Genomic DNA, 17,912 nt, shown 5'->3' on the forward strand with positions numbered 1-17,912 from the left:
TGAAACCTAAAAATTCAAACTGTTACTGGAAACGAACGCTTCAACATAGAAGAACGAAATTTGGGGAACCAAGTCGCCTTAGTGTACTGATCATTACCTGAAAGTATCATCCAGTTTGGGTGAAAAAATATTTGCTGAGATTTCTGGAGATTCGTAATTTTGGGAAGCCTGGCAACCCCTTTCCATGAAAGTGTTTCTCGCCAGTCACTGCATTGGGCTACATCAAGAGGAAACAAAACATAGAGATAGAACGTGAAACTCCTTTATTGTGTCAAGTTTCAAGAAGCTAGCACAAACCGTGTTGGATTTAGAGTTCCAAATACATCTATCAATATAGGAGAAAACAGAGTGAAACCTAAAAATTCAAAGTGTTACTGGAAACGAACGCTTCAACATAGAAGAACGAAATTTGGGGAACCAAGTCGCCTTAGTGTACTGATCATTACCTGAAAGTATCATTCAGTTTGGGTGAAAAAATATTTGCTGAGATTTCTGGAGATTCGTAATTTTAGGAAGCTTGGCAACCCCTTTCCATGAAAGTGTTTCTCGCCAGTTACTGCTTAGGGCTACATCAAGAGGAAACAAAACGTAGAGATAGAACGTGAAACTACTTTATTGTGTCAAGTTTCAAGAAGCTAGCACAAACCGTGTTGGATTTAGAGTTCCAAATACATCTATCAATATAGGAGAAAACAGAGTGAAACCTAAAAATTCAAAGTGTTACTGGAAACGAACGCTTCAACATAGAAGAACGAAATTTGGGGAACCAAGTCGCCTTAGTGTACTGATCATTACCTGAAAGTATCATCCAGTTTGGGTGAAAAAATATTTGCTGAGATTTCTGGAGATTCGTAATTTTAGGAAGCTTGGCAACCCCTTTACATGAAAGTGTTTCTCGCCAGTCACTGCTTAAGGCTACATCAAGAGGAAACAAAACATAGAGATAGAACGTGAAACTACTTTATTGTGTCAAGTTTCAAGAACCTAGCACAAACCGTGTTGGATTTAGAGTTCCAAACACATCTATCAATATAGGAGAAAACAGAGTGAAACCTAAAAATTCAAACTGTTACTGGAAATGAACGCTTCAACATAGAAGAACGAAATTTGGGGAACCAAGTCGCCTTAGTGTACTGATCATTACCTGAAAGTATCATCCAGTTTGGGTGAAAAAATATTTGCTGAGATTTCTGGAGATTCGTAATTTTGGGAAGCCTGGCAACCCCTTTCCATGAAAGTGTTTCTCGCCAGTCACTGCATTGGGCTACATCAAGAGGAAACAAAACGTAGAGATAGAACGTGAAACTACTTTATTGTGTCATGTTTCAAGAAGCTAGCACAAACCGTGTTGGATTTAGAGTTCCAAATACATCTATCAATATAGGAGAAAACAGAGTGAAACCTAAAAATTCAAAGTGTTACTGGAAACGAACGCTTCAACATAGAAGAACGAAATTTGGGGAACCAAGTCGCCTTAGTGTACTGATCATTACCTGAAAGTATCATCCAGTTTGGGTGAAAAAATATTTGCTGAGATTTCTGGAGATTCGTAATTTTGGGAAGCCTGGCAACCCCTTTCCATGAAAGTGTTTCTCGCCAGTCACTGCATTGGGCTACATCAAGAGGAAACAAAACATAGAGATAGAACGTGAAACTACTTTATTGTGTCATGTTTCAAGAAGCCAGCACAAACCGTGTTGGATTTAGAGTTCCAAATACATCTATCAATATAGGAGAAAACAGAGTGAAACCTAAAAATTCAAAGTGTTACTGCAAACGAACGCTTCAACATAGAAGAACGAAATTTGGGGAACCAAGTCGCCTTAGTGTACTGATCATTACCTGAAAGTATCATCCAGTTTGGGTGAAAAAATATTTGCTGAGATTTCTGGAGATTCGTAATTTTAGGAAGCTTGGCAACCCCTTTCCATGAAAGTGTTTCCCGCCAGTAACTGCTTAGGGCTACATCAAGAGGAAACAAAACGTAGAGATAGAACGTGAAACTACTTTATTGTGTCAAGTTTCAAGAAGCTAGCACAAACCGTGTTGGATTTAGAGTTCCAAATACATCTATCAATATAGGAGAAAACAGAGTGAAACCTAAAAATTCAAACTGTTATTGGAAACGAACGCTTCAACATAGAAGAACGAAATTTGGGGAACCAAGTCGCCTTAGTGTACTGATCATTACCTGAAAGTATCATCCAGTTTGGGTGAAAAAATATTTGCTGAGATTTCTGGAGATTCGTAATTTTGGGAAGCCTGGCAACCCCTTTCCATGAAAGTGTTTCTCGCCAGTCACTGCATTGGGCTACATCAAGAGGAAACAAAACATAGAGATAGAACGTGAAACTACTTTATTGTGTCAAGTTCCAAGAAGCTAGCACAAACCGTGTTGGATTTAGAGTTCCAAATACATCTATCAATATAGGAGAAAACAGAGTGAAACCTAAAAATTCAAAGTGTTACTGGAAACGAACGCTTCAACATAGAAGAACGAAATTTGGGGAACCAAGTCGCCTTAGTGTACTGATCATTACCTGAAAGTATCATTCAGTTTGGGTGAAAAAATATTTGCTGAGATTTCTGGAGATTCGTAATTTTAGGAAGCTTGGCAACCCCTTTCCATGAAAGTGTTTCTCGCCAGTTACTGCTTAGGGCTACATCAAGAGGAAAAAAAACGTAGAGATAGAACGTGAAACTACTTTATTGTGTCAAGTTTCAAGAAGCTAGCACAAACACTGTTGGATTTAGAGTTCCAAATACATCTATCAATATAGGAGAAAACAGAGTGAAACCTAAAAATTCAAAGTGTTACTGGAAACGAACGCTTCAACATAGAAGAACGAAATTTGGGGAACCAAGTCGCCTTAGTGTACTGATCATTACCTGAAAGTATCATCCAGTTTGGGTGAAAAAATATTTGCTGAGATTTCTGGAGATTCGTAATTTTAGGAAGCTTGGCAACCCCTTTCCATGAAACTGTTTCTCGCCAGTCACTGCTTAAGGCTACATCAAGAGGAAACAAAACATAGAGATAGAATGTGAAACTACTTTATTGTGTCAAGTTTCAAGAACCTAGCACAAACCGTGTTGGATTTAGAGTTCCAAACACATCTATCAATATAGGAGAAAACAGAGTGAAACCTAAAAATTCAAACTGTTACTGGAAATGAACGCTTCAACATAGAAGAACGAAATTTGGGGAACCAAGTCGCCTTAGTGTACTGATCATTACCTGAAAGTATCATCCAGTTTGGGTGAAAAAATATTTGCTGAGATTTCTGGAGATTCGTAATTTTGGGAAGACTGGCAACCCCTTTCCATGAAAGTGTTTCTCGCCAGTCACTGCATTGGGCTACATCAAGAGGAAACAAAACGTAGAGATAGAACGTGAAACTACTTTATTGTGTCATGTTTCAAGAAGCTAGCACAAACCGTGTTGGATTTAGAGTTCCAAATACATCTATCAATATAGGAGAAAACAGAGTGAAACCTAAAAATTCAAACTGTTACTGGAAACGAACGCTTCAACATAGAAGAACGAAATTTGGGGAACCAAGTCGCCTTAGTGTACTGATCATTACCTGAAAGTATCATCCAGTTTGGGTGAAAAAATATTTGCTGAGATTTCTGGAGATTCGTAATTTTGGGAAGCCTGGCAACCCCTTTCCATGAAAGTGTTTCTCGCCAGTCACTGCATTGGGCTACATCAAGAGGAAACAAAACATAGAGATAGAACGTGAAACTACTTTATTGTGTCATGTTTCAAGAAGCCAGCACAAACCGTGTTGGATTTAGAGTTCCAAATACATCTATCAATATAGGAGAAAACAGAGTGAAACCTAAAAATTCAAACTGTTACTGGAAACGAACGCTTCAACATAGAAGAACGAAATTTGGGGAACCAAGTCGCCTTAGTGTACTGATCATTACCTGAAAGTATCATCCAGTTTGGGTGAAAAAATATTTGCTGAGATTTCTGGAGATTCGTAATTTTAGGAAGCTTGGCAACCCCTTTCCATGAAAGTGTTTCCCGCCAGTAACTGCTTAGGGCTACATCAAGAGGAAACAAAACATAGAGAAAGAACGTGAAACTACTTTATTGTGTCAAGTTTCAAGAAGCTAGCACAAACCCTGTTGGATTTAGAGTTCCAAATACATCTATCAATATAGGAGAAAACAGAGTGAAACCTAAAAATTCAAACTGTTACTGGAAACGAACGCTTCAACATAGAAGAACGAAATTTGGGGAACCAAGTCGCCTTAGTGTACTGATCATTACCTGAAAGTATCATCCAGTTTGGGTGAAAAAATATTTGCTGAGATTTCTGGAGATTCGTAATTTTAGGAAGCTTGGCAACCCCTTTCCATGAAAGTGTTTCTCGCCAGTCACTGCTTAAGGCTACATCAAGAGGAAACAAAACATAGAGATAGAACGTGAAACTACTTTATTGTGTCAAGTTTCAAGAAGCTAGCACAAACCGTGTTGGATTTAGAGTTCCAAATACATCTATCAATATAGGAGAAAACAGAGTGAAACCTAAAAATTCAAACTGTTACTGGAAACGAACGCTTCAACATAGAAGAACGAAATTTGGGGAACCAAGTCGCCTTAGTGTACTGATCATTACCTGAAAGTATCATCCAGTTTGGGTGAAAAAATATTTGCTGAGATTTCTGGAGATTCGTAATTTTGGGAAGCCTGGCAACCCCTTTCCATGAAAGTGTTTCTCGCCAGTCACTGCTTAGGGCTACATCAAGAGGAAACAAAACATAGAGATAGAACGTGAAACTACTTTATTGTGTCAAGTTTCAAGAAGCTAGCACAAACCGTGTTGGATTTAGAGTTCCAAACACATCTATCAATATAGGAGAAAACAGAGTGAAACCTAAAAATTCAAACTGTTACTGGAAACGAACGCTTCAACATAGAAGAACGAAATTTGGGGAACCAAGTCGCCTTAGTGTACTGATCATTACCTGAAAGTATCATCCAGTTTGGGTGAAAAAATATTTGCTGAGATTTCTGGAGATTCGTAATTTTGGGAAGCCTGGCAACCCCTTTCCATGAAAGTGTTTCTCGCCGTCACTGCTTAGGGCTACATCAAGAGGAAACAAAACATAGAGATAGAACGTGAAACTACTTTATTGTGTCAAGTTTCAAGAAGCTAGCACAAACCGTGTTGGATTTAGAGTTCCAAATACATCTATCAATATAGGAGAAAACAGAGTGAAACCTAAAAATTCAAAGTGTTACTGCAAACGAACGCTTCAACATAGAAGAACGAAATTTGGGGAACCAAGTCGCCTTAGTGTACTGATCATTACCTGAAAGTATCATTCAGTTTGGGTGAAAAAATATTTGCTGAGATTTCTGGAGATTCGTAATTTTAGGAAGCTTGGCAACCCCTTTCCATGAAAGTGTTTCTCGCCAGTTACTGCTTAGGGCTACATCAAGAGGAAACAAAACGTAGAGATAGAACGTGAAACTACTTTATTGTGTCAAGTTTCAAGAAGCTAGCACAAACCCTGTTGGATTTAGAGTTCCAAATACATCTATCAATATAGGAGAAAACAGAGTGAAACCTAAAAATTCAAAGTGTTACTGGAAACGAACGCTTCAACATAGAAGAACGAAATTTGGGGAACCAAGTCGCCTTAGTGTACTGATCATTACCTGAAAGTATCATCCAGTTTGGGTGAAAAAATATTTGCTGGGATTTCTGGAGATTCGTAATTTTAGGAAGCTTGGCAACCCCTTTCCATGAAAGTGTTTCTCGCCAGTAACTGCTTAGGGCTACATCAAGAGGAAACAAAACATAGAGATAGAACGTGAAACTACTTTATTGTGTCATGTTTCAAGAAGCTAGCACAAACCGTGTTGGATTTAGAGTTCCAAATACATCTATCAATATAGGAGAAAACAGAGTGAAACCTAAAAATTCAAACTGTTACTGGAAACGAACGCTTCAACATAGAAGAACGAAATTTGGGGAACCAAGTCGCCTTAGTGTACTGATCATTACCTGAAAGTATCATCCAGTTTGGGTGAAAAAATATTTGCTGAGATTTCTGGAGATTCGTAATTTTGGGAAGCCTGGCAACCCCTTTCCATGAAAGTGTTTCTCGCCAGTCACTGCATTGGGCTACATCAAGAGGAAACAAAACATAGAGATAGAACGTGAAACTACTTTATTGTGTCATGTTTCAAGAAGCCAGCACAAACCGTGTTGGATTTAGAGTTCCAAATACATCTATCAATATAGGAGAAAACAGAGTGAAACCTAAAAATTCAAAGTGTTACTGCAAACGAACGCTTCAACATAGAAGAACGAAATTTGGGGAACCAAGTCGCCTTAGTGTACTGATCATTACCTGAAAGTATCATCCAGTTTGGGTGAAAAAATATTTGCTGAGATTTCTGGAGATTCGTAATTTTAGGAAGCTTGGCAACCCCTTTCCATGAAAGTGTTTCCCGCCAGTAACTGCTTAGGGCTACATCAAGAGGAAACAAAACGTAGAGATAGAACGTGAAACTACTTTATTGTGTCAAGTTTCAAGAAGCTAGCACAAACCCTGTTGGATTTAGAGTTCCAAATACATCTATCAATATAGGAGAAAACAGAGTGAAACCTAAAAATTCAAACTGTTACTGGAAACGAACGCATCAACATAGAAGAACGAAATTTGGGGAACCAAGTCGCCTTAGTGTACTGATCATTACCTGAAAGTATTATCCAGTTTGGGTGAAAAAATATTTGCTGAGATTTCTGGAGATTCGTAATTTTGGGAAGCCTGGCAACCCCTTTCCATGAAAGTGTTTCTCGCCAGTCACTGCATTGGGCTACATCAAGAGGAAACAAAACATAGAGATAGAACGTGAAACTACTTTATTGTGTCATGTTTCAAGAAGCCAGCACAAACTGTGTTGGATTTAGAGTTCCAAATACATCTATCAATATAGGAGAAAACAGAGTGAAACCTAAAAATTCAAACTGTTACTGGAAACGAACGCTTCAACATAGAAGAACGAAATTTGGGGAACCAAGTCGCCTTAGTGTACTGATCATTACCTGAAAGTATCATCCAGTTTGGGTGAAAAAATATTTGCTGAGATTTCTGGAGATTCGTAATTTTGGGAAGCCTGGCAACCCCTTTCCATGAAAGTGTTTCTCGCCAGTCACTGCTTAGGGCTACATCAAGAGGAAACAAAACATAGAGATAGAACGTGAAACTACTTTATTGTGTCAAGTTTCAAGAAGCTAGCACAAACCGTGTTGGATTTAGAGTTCCAAATACATCTATCAATATAGGAGAAAACAGAGTGAAACCTAAAAATTCAAAGTGTTACTGCAAACGAACGCTTCAACATAGAAGAACGAAATTTGGGGAACCAAGTCGCCTTAGTGTACTGATCATTACCTGAAAGTATCATTCAGTTTGGGTGAAAAAATATTTGCTGAGATTTCTGGAGATTCGTAATTTTAGGAAGCTTGGCAACCCCTTTCCATGAAAGTGTTTCTCGCCAGTTACTGCTTAGGGCTACATCAAGAGGAAACAAAACGTAGAGATAGAACGTGAAACTACTTTATTGTGTCAAGTTTCAAGAAGCTAGCACAAACCCTGTTGGATTTAGAGTTCCAAATACATCTATCAATATAGGAGAAAACAGAGTGAAACCTAAAAATTCAAAGTGTTACTGGAAACGAACGCTTCAACATAGAAGAACGAAATTTGGGGAACCAAGTCGCCTTAGTGTACTGATCATTACCTGAAAGTATCATCCAGTTTGGGTGAAAAAATATTTGCTGGGATTTCTGGAGATTCGTAATTTTAGGAAGCTTGGCAACCCCTTTCCATGAAAGTGTTTCTCGCCAGTAACTGCTTAGGGCTACATCAAGAGGAAACAAAACATAGAGATAGAACGTGAAACTACTTTATTGTGTCATGTTTCAAGAAGCTAGCACAAACCGTGTTGGATTTAGAGTTCCAAATACATCTATCAATATAGGAGAAAACAGAGTGAAACCTAAAAATTCAAACTGTTACTGGAAACGAACGCTTCAACATAGAAGAACGAAATTTGGGGAACCAAGTCGCCTTAGTGTACTGATCATTACCTGAAAGTATCATCCAGTTTGGGTGAAAAAATATTTGCTGAGATTTCTGGAGATTCGTAATTTTGGGAAGCCTGGCAACCCCTTTCCATGAAAGTGTTTCTCGCCAGTCACTGCATTGGGCTACATCAAGAGGAAACAAAACATAGAGATAGAACGTGAAACTACTTTATTGTGTCATGTTTCAAGAAGCCAGCACAAACCGTGTTGGATTTAGAGTTCCAAATACATCTATCAATATAGGAGAAAACAGAGTGAAACCTAAAAATTCAAAGTGTTACTGCAAACGAACGCTTCAACATAGAAGAACGAAATTTGGGGAACCAAGTCGCCTTAGTGTACTGATCATTACCTGAAAGTATCATCCAGTTTGGGTGAAAAAATATTTGCTGAGATTTCTGGAGATTCGTAATTTTAGGAAGCTTGGCAACCCCTTTCCATGAAAGTGTTTCCCGCCAGTAACTGCTTAGGGCTACATCAAGAGGAAACAAAACGTAGAGATAGAACGTGAAACTACTTTATTGTGTCAAGTTTCAAGAAGCTAGCACAAACCCTGTTGGATTTAGAGTTCCAAATACATCTATCAATATAGGAGAAAACAGAGTGAAACCTAAAAATTCAAACTGTTACTGGAAACGAACGCATCAACATAGAAGAACGAAATTTGGGGAACCAAGTCGCCTTAGTGTACTGATCATTACCTGAAAGTATTATCCAGTTTGGGTGAAAAAATATTTGCTGAGATTTCTGGAGATTCGTAATTTTGGGAAGCCTGGCAACCCCTTTCCATGAAAGTGTTTCTCGCCAGTCACTGCATTGGGCTACATCAAGAGGAAACAAAACATAGAGATAGAACGTGAAACTACTTTATTGTGTCATGTTTCAAGAAGCCAGCACAAACTGTGTTGGATTTAGAGTTCCAAATACATCTATCAATATAGGAGAAAACAGAGTGAAACCTAAAAATTCAAACTGTTACTGGAAACGAACGCTTCAACATAGAAGAACGAAATTTGGGGAACCAAGTCGCCTTAGTGTACTGATCATTACCTGAAAGTATCATCCAGTTTGGGTGAAAAAATATTTGCTGAGATTTCTGGAGATTCGTAATTTTGGGAAGCCTGGCAACCCCTTTCCATGAAAGTGTTTCTCGCCAGTCACTGCTTAGGGCTACATCAAGAGGAAACAAAACATAGAGATAGAACGTGAAACTACTTTATTGTGTCAAGTTTCAAGAAGCTAGCACAAACCGTGTTGGATTTAGAGTTCCAAATACATCTATCAATATAGGAGAAAACAGAGTGAAACCTAAAAATTCAAAGTGTTACTGCAAACGAACGCTTCAACATAGAAGAACGAAATTTGGGGAACCAAGTCGCCTTAGTGTACTGATCATTACCTGAAAGTATCATTCAGTTTGGGTGAAAAAATATTTGCTGAGATTTCTGGAGATTCGTAATTTTAGGAAGCTTGGCAACCCCTTTCCATGAAAGTGTTTCTCGCCAGTAACTGCTTAGGGCTACATCAAGAGGAAACAAAACGTAGAGATAGAACTTGAAACTACTTTATTGTGTCAAGTTTCAAGAAGCTAGCACAAACCGTGTTGGATTTAGAGTTCCAAATACATCTATCAATATAGGAGAAAACAGAGTGAAACCTAAAAATTCAAAGTGTTACTGGAAACGAACGCTTCAACATAGAAGAACGAAATTTGGGGAACCAAGTCGCCTTAGTGTACTGATCATTACCTGAAAGTATCATCCAGTTTGGGTGAAAAAATATTTGCTGAGATTTCTGGAGATTCGTAATTTTGGGAAGCCTGGCAACCCCTTTCCATGAAAGTGTTTCTCGCCAGTCACTGCTTAGGGCTACATCAAGAGGAAACAAAACATAGAGATAGAACGTGAAACTACTTTATTGTGTCAAGTTTCAAGAAGCTAGCACAAACCGTGTTGGATTTAGAGTTCCAAATACATCTATCAATATAGGAGAAAACAGAGTGAAACCTAAAAATTCAAAGTGTTACTGCAAACGAACGCTTCAACATAGAAGAACGAAATTTGGGGAACCAAGTCGCCTTAGTGTACTGATCATTACCTGAAAGTATCATCCAGTTTGGGTGAAAAAATATTTGCTGAGATTTCTGGAGATTCGTAATTTTGGGAAGCCTGGCAACCCCTTTCCATGAAAGTGTTTCTCGCCAGTCACTGCTTAGGGCTACATCAAGAGGAAACAAAACGTAGAGATAGAACGTGAAACTACTTTATTGTGTCAAGTTTCAAGAAGCTAGCAGAAACCGTGTTGGATTTAGAGTTCCAAATACATCTATCAATATAGGAGAAAACAGAGTGAAACCTAAAAATTCAAAGTGTTACTGGAAACAAACGCTTCAACATAGAAGAACGAAATTTGGGGAACCAAGTCGCCTTAGTGTACTGATCATTACCTGAAAGTATCATCCAGTTTGGGTGAAAAAATATTTGCTGAGATTTCTGGAGATTCGTAATTTTGGGAAGCCTGGCAACCCCTTTCCATGAAAGTGTTTCTCGCCAGTCACTGCTTAGGGCTACATCAAGAGGAAACAAAACATAGAGATAGAACGTGAAACTACTTTATTGTGTCAAGTTTCAAGAAGCTAGCACAAACCCTGTTGGATTTAGAGTTCCAAATACATCTATCAATATAGGAGAAAACAGAGTGAAACCTAAAAATTCAAAGTGTTACTGCAAACGAACGCTTCAACATAGAAGAACGAAATTTGGGGAACCAAGTCGCCTTAGTGTACTGATCATTACCTGAAAGTATCATTCAGTTTGGGTGAAAAAATATTTGCTGAGATTTCTGGAGATTCGTAATTTTAGGAAGCTTGGCAACCCCTTTCCATGAAAGTGTTTCTCGCCAGTAACTGCTTAGGGCTACATCAAGAGGAAACAAAACGTAGAGATAGAACTTGAAACTACTTTATTGTGTCAAGTTTCAAGAAGCTAGCACAAACCGTGTTGGATTTAGAGTTCCAAATACATCTATCAATATAGGAGAAAACAGAGTGAAACCTAAAAATTCAAAGTGTTACTGGAAACGAACGCTTCAACATAGAAGAACGAAATTTGGGGAACCAAGTCGCCTTAGTGTACTGATCATTACCTGAAAGTATCATCCAGTTTGGGTGAAAAAATATTTGCTGAGATTTCTGGAGATTCGTAATTTTGGGAAGCCTGGCAACCCCTTTCCATGAAAGTGTTTCTCGCCAGTCACTGCTTAGGGCTACATCAAGAGGAAACAAAACATAGAGATAGAACGTGAAACTACTTTATTGTGTCAAGTTTCAAGAAGCTAGCACAAACCGTGTTGGATTTAGAGTTCCAAATACATCTATCAATATAGGAGAAAACAGAGTGAAACCTAAAAATTCAAAGTGTTACTGCAAACGAACGCTTCAACATAGAAGAACGAAATTTGGGGAACCAAGTCGCCTTAGTGTACTGATCATTACCTGAAAGTATCATCCAGTTTGGGTGAAAAAATATTTGCTGAGATTTCTGGAGATTCGTAATTTTGGGAAGCCTGGCAACCCCTTTCCATGAAAGTGTTTCTCGCCAGTCACTGCTTAGGGCTACATCAAGAGGAAACAAAACGTAGAGATAGAACGTGAAACTACTTTATTGTGTCAAGTTTCAAGAAGCTAGCAGAAACCGTGTTGGATTTAGAGTTCCAAATACATCTATCAATATAGGAGAAAACAGAGTGAAACCTAAAAATTCAAAGTGTTACTGGAAACAAACGCTTCAACATAGAAGAACGAAATTTGGGGAACCAAGTCGCCTTAGTGTACTGATCATTACCTGAAAGTATCATCCAGTTTGGGTGAAAAAATATTTGCTGAGATTTCTGGAGATTCGTAATTTTGGGAAGCCTGGCAACCCCTTTCCATGAAAGTGTTTCTCGCCAGTCACTGCATTGGGCTACATCAAGAGGAAACAAAACATAGAGATAGAACGTGAAACTACTTTATTGTGTCATGTTTCAAGAAGCCAGCACAAACCGTGTTGGATTTAGAGTTCCAAATACATCTATCAATATAGGAGAAAACAGAGTGAAACCTAAAAATTCAAAGTGTTACTGCAAACGAACGCTTCAACATAGAAGAACGAAATTTGGGGAACCAAGTCGCCTTAGTGTACTGATCATTACCTGAAAGTATCATCCAGTTTGGGTGAAAAAATATTTGCTGAGATTTCTGGAGATTCGTAATTTTAGGAAGCTTGGCAACCCCTTTCCATGAAAGTGTTTCCCGCCAGTAACTGCTTAGGGCTACATCAAGAGGAAACAAAACGTAGAGATAGAACGTGAAACTACTTTATTGTGTCAAGTTTCAAGAAGCTAGCACAAACCCTGTTGGATTTAGAGTTCCAAATACATCTATCAATATAGGAGAAAACAGAGTGAAACCTAAAAATTCAAACTGTTACTGGAAACGAACGCATCAACATAGAAGAACGAAATTTGGGGAACCAAGTCGCCTTAGTGTACTGATCATTACCTGAAAGTATTATCCAGTTTGGGTGAAAAAATATTTGCTGAGATTTCTGGAGATTCGTAATTTTGGGAAGCCTGGCAACCCCTTTCCATGAAAGTGTTTCTCGCCAGTCACTGCATTGGGCTACATCAAGAGGAAACAAAACATAGAGATAGAACGTGAAACTACTTTATTGTGTCATGTTTCAAGAAGCCAGCACAAACTGTGTTGGATTTAGAGTTCCAAATACATCTATCAATATAGGAGAAAACAGAGTGAAACCTAAAAATTCAAACTGTTACTGGAAACGAACGCTTCAACATAGAAGAACGAAATTTGGGGAACCAAGTCGCCTTAGTGTACTGATCATTACCTGAAAGTATCATCCAGTTTGGGTGAAAAAATATTTGCTGAGATTTCTGGAGATTCGTAATTTTGGGAAGCCTGGCAACCCCTTTCCATGAAAGTGTTTCTCGCCAGTCACTGCTTAGGGCTACATCAAGAGGAAACAAAACATAGAGATAGAACGTGAAACTACTTTATTGTGTCAAGTTTCAAGAAGCTAGCACAAACCGTGTTGGATTTAGAGTTCCAAATACATCTATCAATATAGGAGAAAACAGAGTGAAACCTAAAAATTCAAAGTGTTACTGCAAACGAACGCTTCAACATAGAAGAACGAAATTTGGGGAACCAAGTCGCCTTAGTGTACTGATCATTACCTGAAAGTATCATTCAGTTTGGGTGAAAAAATATTTGCTGAGATTTCTGGAGATTCGTAATTTTAGGAAGCTTGGCAACCCCTTTCCATGAAAGTGTTTCTCGCCAGTAACTGCTTAGGGCTACATCAAGAGGAAACAAAACGTAGAGATAGAACTTGAAACTACTTTATTGTGTCAAGTTTCAAGAAGCTAGCACAAACCGTGTTGGATTTAGAGTTCCAAATACATCTATCAATATAGGAGAAAACAGAGTGAAACCTAAAAATTCAAAGTGTTACTGGAAACGAACGCTTCAACATAGAAGAACGAAATTTGGGGAACCAAGTCGCCTTAGTGTACTGATCATTACCTGAAAGTATCATCCAGTTTGGGTGAAAAAATATTTGCTGAGATTTCTGGAGATTCGTAATTTTGGGAAGCCTGGCAACCCCTTTCCATGAAAGTGTTTCTCGCCAGTCACTGCTTAGGGCTACATCAAGAGGAAACAAAACATAGAGATAGAACGTGAAACTACTTTATTGTGTCAAGTTTCAAGAAGCTAGCACAAACCGTGTTGGATTTAGAGTTCCAAATACATCTATCAATATAGGAGAAAACAGAGTGAAACCTAAAAATTCAAAGTGTTACTGCAAACGAACGCTTCAACATAGAAGAACGAAATTTGGGGAACCAAGTCGCCTTAGTGTACTGATCATTACCTGAAAGTATCATCCAGTTTGGGTGAAAAAATATTTGCTGAGATTTCTGGAGATTCGTAATTTTGGGAAGCCTGGCAACCCCTTTCCATGAAAGTGTTTCTCGCCAGTCACTGCTTAGGGCTACATCAAGAGGAAACAAAACGTAGAGATAGAACGTGAAACTACTTTATTGTGTCAAGTTTCAAGAAGCTAGCAGAAACCGTGTTGGATTTAGAGTTCCAAATACATCTATCAATATAGGAGAAAACAGAGTGAAACCTAAAAATTCAAAGTGTTACTGGAAACAAACGCTTCAACATAGAAGAACGAAATTTGGGGAACCAAGTCGCCTTAGTGTACTGATCATTACCTGAAAGTATCATCCAGTTTGGGTGAAAAAATATTTGCTGAGATTTCTGGAGATTCGTAATTTTGGGAAGCCTGGCAACCCCTTTCCATGAAAGTGTTTCTCGCCAGTCACTGCTTAGGGCTACATCAAGAGGAAACAAAACATAGAGATAGAACGTGAAACTACTTTATTGTGTCAAGTTTCAAGAAGCTAGCACAAACCCTGTTGGATTTAGAGTTCCAAATACATCTATCAATATAGGAGAAAACAGAGTGAAACCTAAAAATTCAAAGTGTTACTGCAAACGAACGCTTCAACATAGAAGAACGAAATTTGGGGAACCAAGTCGCCTTAGTGTACTGATCATTACCTGAAAGTATCATTCAGTTTGGGTGAAAAAATATTTGCTGAGATTTCTGGAGATTCGTAATTTTAGGAAGCTTGGCAACCCCTTTCCATGAAAGTGTTTCTCGCCAGTTACTGCTTAGGGCTACATCAAGAGGAAACAAAACGTAGAGATAGAACGTGAAACTACTTTATTGTGTCAAGTTTCAAGAAGCTAGCACAAACCCTGTTGGATTTAGAGTTCCAAATACATCTATCAATATAGGAGAAAACAGAGTGAAACCTAAAAATTCAAACTGTTACTGGAAACGAACGCTTCAACATAGAAGAACGAAATTTGGGGAACCAAGTCGCCTTAGTGTACTGATCATTACCTGAAAGTATCATCCAGTTTGGGTGAAAAAATATTTGCTGAGATTTCTGGAGATTCGTAATTTTAGGAAGCTTGGCAACCCCTTTCCATGAAAGTGTTTCTCGCCAGTCACTGCATTGGGCTACATCAAGAGGAAACAAAACATAGAGATAGAACGTGAAACTACTTTATTGTGTCATGTTTCAAGAAGCCAGCACAAACCGTGTTGGATTTAGAGTTCCAAATACATCTATCAATATAGGAGAAAACAGAGTGAAACCTAAAAATTCAAAGTGTTACTGCAAACGAACGCTTCAACATAGAAGAACGAAATTTGGGGAACCAAGTCGCCTTAGTGTACTGATCATTACCTGAAAGTATCATCCAGTTTGGGTGAAAAAATATTTGCTGAGATTTCTGGAGATTCGTAATTTTAGGAAGCTTGGCAACCCCTTTCCATGAAAGTGTTTCCCGCCAGTAACTGCTTAGGGCTACATCAAGAGGAAACAAAACGTAGAGATAGAACGTGAAACTACTTTATTGTGTCAAGTTTCAAGAAGCTAGCACAAACCCTGTTGGATTTAGAGTTCCAAATACATCTATCAATATAGGAGAAAACAGAGTGAAACCTAAAAATTCAAACTGTTACTGGAAACGAACGCATCAACATAGAAGAACGAAATTTGGGGAACCAAGTCGCCTTAGTGTACTGATCATTACCTGAAAGTATCATCCAGTTTGGGTGAAAAAATATTTGCTGAGATTTCTGGAGATTCGTAATTTTGGGAAGCCTGGCAACCCCTTTCCATGAAAGTGTTTCTCGCCAGTCACTGCATTGGGCTACATCAAGAGGAAACAAAACATAGAGATAGAACGTGAAACTACTTTATTGTGTCATGTTTCAAGAAGCCAGCACAAACTGTGTTGGATTTAGAGTTCCAAATACATCTATCAATATAGGAGAAAACAGAGTGAAACCTAAAAATTCAAAGTGTTACTGGAAACAAACGCTTCAACATAGAAGAACGAAATTTGGGGAACCAAGTCGCCTTAGTGTACTGATCATTACCTGAAAGTATCATCCAGTTTGGGTGAAAAAATATTTGCTGAGATTTCTGGAGATTCGTAATTTTGGGAAGCCTGGCAACCCCTTTCCATGAAAGTGTTTCTCGCCAGTCACTGCATTGGGCTACATCAAGAGGAAACAAAACATAGAGATAGAACGTGAAACTACTTTATTGTGTCATGTTTCAAGAAGCCAGCACAAACCGTGTTGGATTTAGAGTTCCAAATACATCTATCAATATAGGAGAAAACAGAGTGAAACCTAAAAATTCAAAGTGTTACTGCAAACGAACGCTTCAACATAGAAGAACGAAATTTGGGGAACCAAGTCGCCTTAGTGTACTGATCATTACCTGAAAGTATCATCCAGTTTGGGTGAAAAAATATTTGCTGAGATTTCTGGAGATTCGTAATTTTAGGAAGCTTGGCAACCCCTTTCCATGAAAGTGTTTCCCGCCAGTAACTGCTTAGGGCTACATCAAGAGGAAACAAAACGTAGAGATAGAACGTGAAACTACTTTATTGTGTCAAGTTTCAAGAAGCTAGCACAAACCCTGTTGGATTTAGAGTTCCAAATACATCTATCAATATAGGAGAAAACAGAGTGAAACCTAAAAATTCAAACTGTTACTGGAAACGAACGCATCAACATAGAAGAACGAAATTTGGGGAACCAAGTCGCCTTAGTGTACTGATCATTACCTGAAAGTATTATCCAGTTTGGGTGAAAAAATATTTGCTGAGATTTCTGGAGATTCGTAATTTTGGGAAGCCTGGCAACCCCTTTCCATGAAAGTGTTTCTCGCCAGTCACTGCATTGGGCTACATCAAGAGGAAACAAAACATAGAGATAGAACGTGAAACTACTTTATTGTGTCATGTTTCAAGAAGCCAGCACAAACTGTGTTGGATTTAGAGTTCCAAATACATCTATCAATATAGGAGAAAACAGAGTGAAACCTAAAAATTCAAACTGTTACTGGAAACGAACGCTTCAACATAGAAGAACGAAATTTGGGGAACCAAGTCGCCTTAGTGTACTGATCATTACCTGAAAGTATCATCCAGTTTGGGTGAAAAAATATTTGCTGAGATTTCTGGAGATTCGTAATTTTGGGAAGCCTGGCAACCCCTTTCCATGAAAGTGTTTCTCGCCAGTCACTGCTTAGGGCTACATCAAGAGGAAACAAAACATAGAGATAGAACGTGAAACTACTTTATTGTGTCAAGTTTCAAGAAGCTAGCACAAACCGTGTTGGATTTAGAGTTCCAAATACATCTATCAATATAGGAGAAAACAGAGTGAAACCTAAAAATTCAAAGTGTTACTGCAAACGAACGCTTCAACATAGAAGAACGAAATTTGGGGAACCAAGTCGCCTTAGTGTACTGATCATTACCTGAAAGTATCATTCAGTTTGGGTGAAAAAATATTTGCTGAGATTTCTGGAGATTCGTAATTTTAGGAAGCTTGGCAACCCCTTTCCATGAAAGTGTTTCTCGCCAGTAACTGCTTAGGGCTACATCAAGAGGAAACAAAACGTAGAGATAGAACTTGAAACTACTTTATTGTGTCAAGTTTCAAGAAGCTAGCACAAACCGTGTTGGATTTAGAGTTCCAAATACATCTATCAATATAGGAGAAAACAGAGTGAAACCTAAAAATTCAAAGTGTTACTGGAAACGAACGCTTCAACATAGAAGAACGAAATTTGGGGAACCAAGTCGCCTTAGTGTACTGATCATTACCTGAAAGTATCATCCAG

This window comes from Spermophilus citellus (assembly GCF_964194105.1).
Source record: "Spermophilus citellus genome assembly, chromosome: 11".
NCBI classification, from domain to species: Eukaryota; Metazoa; Chordata; class Mammalia; order Rodentia; family Sciuridae; genus Spermophilus; species Spermophilus citellus.